We start from the raw sequence: 6,511 nt of genomic DNA, 5'->3' as shown, positions 1-6,511 counted from the left end.
CCAACAATCTCCACCTTGACTCAAATTCCATCAATCATCCATCTTCATGCTAGATATGCTTGGTTCCACCTATAATAAAAGTCTCATAATCATTTGCTCTTATGTGTCTTCACGCTTCATACAACCTGATTTTCAATCCTCAAAACTTGAGCTCGAACTCTTTTCTTGAATCGAGCTCCTCTAAGCTTACTTTTTCCTATGTCTCAAACCAAGCTTTTCCCACATCTCAAACCTTTGACTCTTTCCACGTTTTGAACCTTTAGCTTTTTTCACATCTTGAATCTTCAACTCTTCTCACATTTTGAACCTTCAGCTTTGATACCACTTGTTGGGGAACACCACAGCTCTGATACTATTTGTTGGGCTAAAAGCCTCCAATCTAATCGTACCAGCGGAAGTGAAATCAAACAATAAATCAAACACATAAGAGACAATAATTTAACGTGGTTCGATCCAACTGACCTACATCTACGGATGAGAAACAAGATCCACTAGTTGTAGAGAATTACAAACTCACATCAAATCATCAACCTCACTCAACAATCAATACTCATAAGACACTTTCAATTTTCTCTAGTCCTATGGAGTATTCTCAATCCAAACAAACACAAACCCAAACCCTTGTGCACTCTTTCAACATAACCAAACACATACCCATATGCTTCCATACATCATACTTATGTGGACCCTCTCAGTCTCCTCTAGTTCACTCACAAACATATATACACACCCATAAGACGTAAAGCCCCAATACTCCTATGGGGTGTCTATCCCATAAAACCCTACAACTCTCTTACATCTTTTTCTTATACCTAATCCTATAGAGACTTCACCTATTTATAATCATACAAACTTACCCATTAAGAATCCCTCTCCTCTTAGAATTCTTCTCTTGTAAGTCAAACTTGCCTATTAAGAATCCATTTCCTTTTAGAATGCTCCTCTTGTAAGTCAAACTTACCTATTAAGAATCTCTTTTCTCTTAGAATTCTTCTTTTGCAAGTCTTCTTGTCCATCAAGTAATATTTAACAAATCTCAAACAAATCCTAAACAAATCTCTTATGGGATTTGAGTCAATATTCCCAACAATCTCCACCTTAACTCAAATTCCATCAATCATCTATTTTCATGCTAGATATGCTTGGCTCTACCTGTAATAAAAGTCTCACAATCATTTGCTCTTATGTGTCTTCACGCTTCATACAACCTGATTTTCAATCCTCAAAACTTGAGCTCGAACTCTTTTCTTGAATTGAGCTTCTCTAAGCTTACTTTTTTCCATGTCTCAAACCAAGCTCTTCCCACATCTCGAACCTTTGACTCTTTTCATGTTTTGAACCTTCAGCTTTTTTCACATCTTGAATCTTTAACTCTTCTCACATTTCGAACCTTCAACTCTGATACCACTTGTTTGGGAACACCACAGCTCTGATACCATTTGTTGGGCTAAAAGCCTCCAATCCAATCGCACCAGCGGAAGTGAAATCAAACAATAAATCAAACACATAAGAGACAATAATTTAACATAGTTCGATCCAACTGACCTACATCCACGGATGAAAAACAAGATCCACTAGTTATAGAGAATTACAAACTCACATCAAATCATCAACCTCACTCAACAATCAATACTCATAAGACACTCTCAATTTTCTCTAGTCCTATAGAGTATTCTCAACCCAAACAAATACAAACCCAAACCCTTGTGCACTCTTTCAACATAACCAAACACATACCCATATGCTTCCATACATCATACTTATGTGGACCCTCTCAGTCTCCTCTAGTTCACTCACAAACATACATACACACCCATAAGACGTAGAACCCCAATACTCATATGGGGTGTCTATCCCATAAAATCCTACAACTCTCTTACATCTTTTTCTCATACCTAATCATATAGAGACTTCACCTATTTATAATCATACAAACTTGCCCATTAAGAATCCCTCTCCTCTTAGAATTCTTCTCCTGTAAGTCAAACTTGCCTATTAAGAATCCCTTTCCTTTTAGAATTCTTCTCTTGTAAGTTAAACTTACCTATTAAGAATCCCTTTTCTCTTAGAATTCTTCTTTTACAAGTCTTCTTATCATCAAGTAATATTTAACAAATCCCAAATAAATCTCAAACAAATCTCTTATGGTGAGTTAATATTCCCAGCAGATATCATGGGTATTTGCTAAAATTATTATAGGTTTATGGTGGTAGAAGAGAGACTTGGTGATGGGAGGAATTGATGCTTATAAGGGCATGAGGTCTCAGCTAGAATTACTAGGGACTATTGCAACCAGCTTCTACGATATGGGTTATTTCTAATGGTTTAGGGAAGGTGGTGACAATGGGTAGTCTAGTGGTTATATGTGTTGGAGGTTTGTGATTATACTGAGGGAATTGAAGTTGAATGGAATTAATAAGGAGGGCCCTTGATCGATTCTTACGACGGTGACTATGTACATGGTGTGAGTGATGAAGGTGGTATGATTTTTGGTGTCTAGTGAATGGGTATGAAGACTTGGTATGAAGGACTTGCTGGAGTTTTCATGGATTTTACTGGTGGAGTGGTTTTTGCTTGGTTTTTCTTTGTGATTTCCTCTAATTTTCTCCCTGTGACTCTTTCAAATTTTTTGTGTAATATGTTTTTTCCTCCCCTTTTACTGCGTGCAATTACGGATTTATATAGGGCTCAAATTGCTTAGGCTAACTTTTCAGATCAGTCAAAAATTTTAAAAGAATCCTTATTGCCAATAACTTTTATTCATTTATCCTTTTTGTTTTGATTTCTCAAGAGTCCTCTTATCAACTCAATTTCAAACCTTTTATCCTATAGTCTTATCAGAATTGAAATTCTACTTTTATTGTTCTGATTATCCCTATTTGAAGCCCACTGAATCAACCAAAATAAACTTTAAAAAATGAGTGTCTACAATCAATTTTAAATTTTTTAAAATTTTACTTAATGTATTGAAACAATTTTAATGTTATTGTATTAAACTTTATGGTTATATACAAACTGAAAAAAATTATGTATTTAAATATTTATAATATTTAGTTTATAAATTCCAAGTCCTTTGTATTTCGTTCAATACTTTTTTTATTTAATTATACTAATAAATATTGGAAAAATAAAAAAAATAAAATTTATAATTTAATAGAGACTATAGTGAAAAATGCACTAAAAAACCAAAATTAGCAGCGTTTCTGTCTGAAGACGTTATTAAATTTAGTGACATTTTTTAGAAAATGCCACTAAATTTAAAAATTTAGCAGCGTTTATGTTGAAAAACACCTCTTTATTTAATGAACATTTTTAAATAAAAGGACTAAGTTGGTGGCGCTTTTTCTTAAAATGCCATTATATTCCTCGACGCAAGTATAAGCTACACATTTAGTGGCATTTTTGACAAATGTCACAAATCATTTAGTGACATTTATAAACGCTGCTAAACTTTTAAAAAATGTCGCTAAAGACTTGATCCTTTGTAATGGCTTTATAATATTTGGTCATTATTGATTTTTTTAATATAAGTCTCAATCTTTATATAATCTTTGTTACTTCTTCCTTTTATGCAATCCCATTTTTGGCCATTTGAAATCTTGTTATCTTTAAATGTAATCTTGATCTTTAGATCTAGTTAGATTTGGCTTAATCCAAAATTTTCAAAGTGACAGTTGGATATTGAGATCTTAGCCTACATTGTTCTTTATTGTTCTTGTTTATTTTTATAGTAATCAAATCAAAGTTTTTATTAATTTAGATATAAGAGTTTAGTTTATCAACTTTGATACTTGAATAAATCTAACAATTTAATTCTATAATCTTTGTGGGAACACTACTCGACTTTCATCACTACTATTACTTGATTGCGATTTAAACACTAGCAAACATTACTAAAAATAGCAATTAAGTTTTTGGCATCATTATGGGAATTATAGGAGTGTTTGATTCAGTATCAATAAGGATTCTTTATACTTTTGTAATCTAAATATTTACTTTTTATTACTTTTATTGGTTTTGATCTGTTCTTATTTGTGAGAGTAGATCTAGAAGTGTTGACCTTTCTCTAATTGATAATGAAATAGAAAGAACTCTAAGGCATCTAAGGAGGGAGCAAACAATACCATCTACACCAATACCAATGGCAAATGTAAGAAAATGAAGGTTATAAAATTGTGAGGGATTATGCTATCACTAATACTGATGGTTTTCAACCATTTATTCGAAGACTAGCCATACAAGCAAACAGTTTTGAGATCAAGTCTTTTATTGTTCAAAGGGTCCAAACTTCTGCATAGTTTAGCAGTTTACCAAGCAATGATCAAAACCTTAGCTTGTCTAATTTTCTTGAATTATGTGACATTTTTAAGTATAATGGTATTTTAGATGAGGCAATAAGACTAAGACTTTTTCCTTTTTCTTTTAGGGACAAGGCAAAGAGTTCGTTAATTTCACTACCACCTGGATCAATTACAACTTTAAAGGATTTGGTGTAAAAGTTCCTCACAAAATTTTTTTCACTTACTAATATTGCCAAGTTAAGAAACAAAATAACTACCTTTATGCATGTGAATGGTGAAAATCTCTATGATACTTGGGAAAGATTCAAAGAGCTGTTCAGAAAGTGTACATTTTATGGTTTTCCCTTATAGCTACAGATTTTGATATTCTACAATGGTCTCACTCTATCCATGAGAACTACCTTGGATTCGGTTCCTCTATGGGCCATTATTAGCAAAACTGGTGAAGAAGCACAATATTTGATAGAAAAGATGGCAACCAACAATTATCAATGGGATATGAAAAGAAAGGTACATAGAAAAACCATTAGTGTATATGAATTTGATGCCTTTGTTTCCATTAATTCATAGTTAGCAAACTTGATCAAAAAGATTGAAACTTTAGAAACCCTATCCCAAACCTCCCTTGTCCATGCTATACAAAATCCCTTTGTGTTTTGTGAAATTTGTGATAGATCTCATGCAAGAGAAAGATGCCAATTCAAAATAGAAATGGCTCAGTTGCCTAACAATCCAAGCCTACTTACAACCTATACAATAATGCCTATAACCTAGGCTATTGAAACTATAATAACTTTTCTTAGAACTAACCCAACCAACCCAACCAACCCACTAACCAAAATACCAATTTTCACCTAAATGCACAATCCTATAACCCACCCCAAGAAAAGAAAACTAGTTTTGAAGAGATATTGATCCAATTGATGCAAGTTAATAATGCAATCATCTAAAGTCAACTTGCATCAATAAAAAATCTTGAAAACCAAATGTCAAATTACTCAAGCCATAGCTAATCAACCCTTAGGAACCTTGCCTAGTAATATTGAGTTAAACCTTAAAAAGTAAGCAAGAATGTATGCAATACCGTATACTCATATGGTGAAGATGGTATGTATGAGTCAAATAATGATGATATTATGGATGAGCTTGTGGTGGTCAACTTGCCTAGCTTTATTAAGTAGCTTGAGGTAGAGTTTATTAGAAAAATTGATTCGATAATCGATGAGAAGCTATTGAGGTATGGTAAAGAGATTATAGGTAGTTTTGATCACATGGTTTTAAAAACCTTTGAAAATATTGAACCTTATGAAAAAATGGGAGAGAATTTTTAAACGGAGAAAAATCTTGAGGAGTATGATCAGGAGGAAGATCCTGAGGAGTATATTGAAGGTTCAGTTAAAGAATGAGAAATGCTATTACAAGTGGAAAAAGCACTTCTTGAGAGCATTCAACCTAAGGAAAAGGAAATTCAAGTGCAAAAAGAGAATTGTGAAGTTAAAAGGTTGAGAATGACTTCAAGAATGTCCACTCAAAAATAAACTTTTGAAGTAGCAACACTAACACCTAAGCCTATACCAAAAATGTTACTTAAAGAGTTAAAGAATGTCACTTTTATGAAAGATTGTAGTTGTGCACTTAGACAAATTCTTCCAAAAAAAAAATAAAAAACAAAAAGATCCAAGTAGTTTCACTATCTCTTGTAAATTTGGTCATTTAAAATTTGATAAACCTCTTTATGATCTTGGATCTAGTATAAATCTGACGTTTATAAATGTTGTCATGCAGCTAAGGTGCGGTATATATAAATCTAATGTTTATAAATGTTGTCATGTAGCTAAGGTGTGGTATACTGAAACATTTAACTTTCACTATTAGGTTTGCTAATAGATCTAAGAAGAAACTACGAGGGACATTGGAGAATATTTTGGTGGAAATCAGTAAGTATACTTTTTCTATGGATTTTGTGGTATTAGATGTAAAGGATAATGAAGCCCCTTAGTTTTTAGGTAGACTTTCCTATTGACATCCAAAGCCTTGATTAATGTCTATAATTGTGATTTTACCCAGAGATTTAAGGATAAGAGAATGTAATTTATAACTGGTGGATATGGTGTTTTTAGAGATAGGAAGGATGTTCAAGTGGTAATAAGAGTTAAGGAAAAGAATAACCCTAGGGAGTCAAACATATTGTCTAAACCTCCTAACCCATT

The 6,511-nt window shown here is 32.8% G+C and overlaps 1 non-coding gene across 1 annotated transcript; it reads right to left on the bottom strand.

Moving 5' to 3' along the window:
• Positions 1 to 4,535: 4,535 nt before the first annotated feature.
• On the bottom strand, positions 4,536 to 4,642 carry LOC149512214 (small nucleolar RNA R71). The gene has a single exon (XR_016332884.1). It is a non-coding gene; the product is annotated as a small nucleolar RNA R71 (small nucleolar RNA).
• Between the last annotated feature and the right edge of the window lie 1,869 nt (positions 4,643 to 6,511).

Source organism: Durio zibethinus, chromosome 23, assembly GCF_047325235.1.
Source record: "Durio zibethinus cultivar Kanyao isolate XHJ-2024 chromosome 23, ASM4732523v1, whole genome shotgun sequence".
NCBI lineage: Eukaryota > Viridiplantae > Streptophyta > Magnoliopsida > Malvales > Malvaceae > Durio > Durio zibethinus.
Note: the sequence above shows the minus strand (reverse complement) of the source record. Positions and strands in the feature narration are given on the sequence as shown.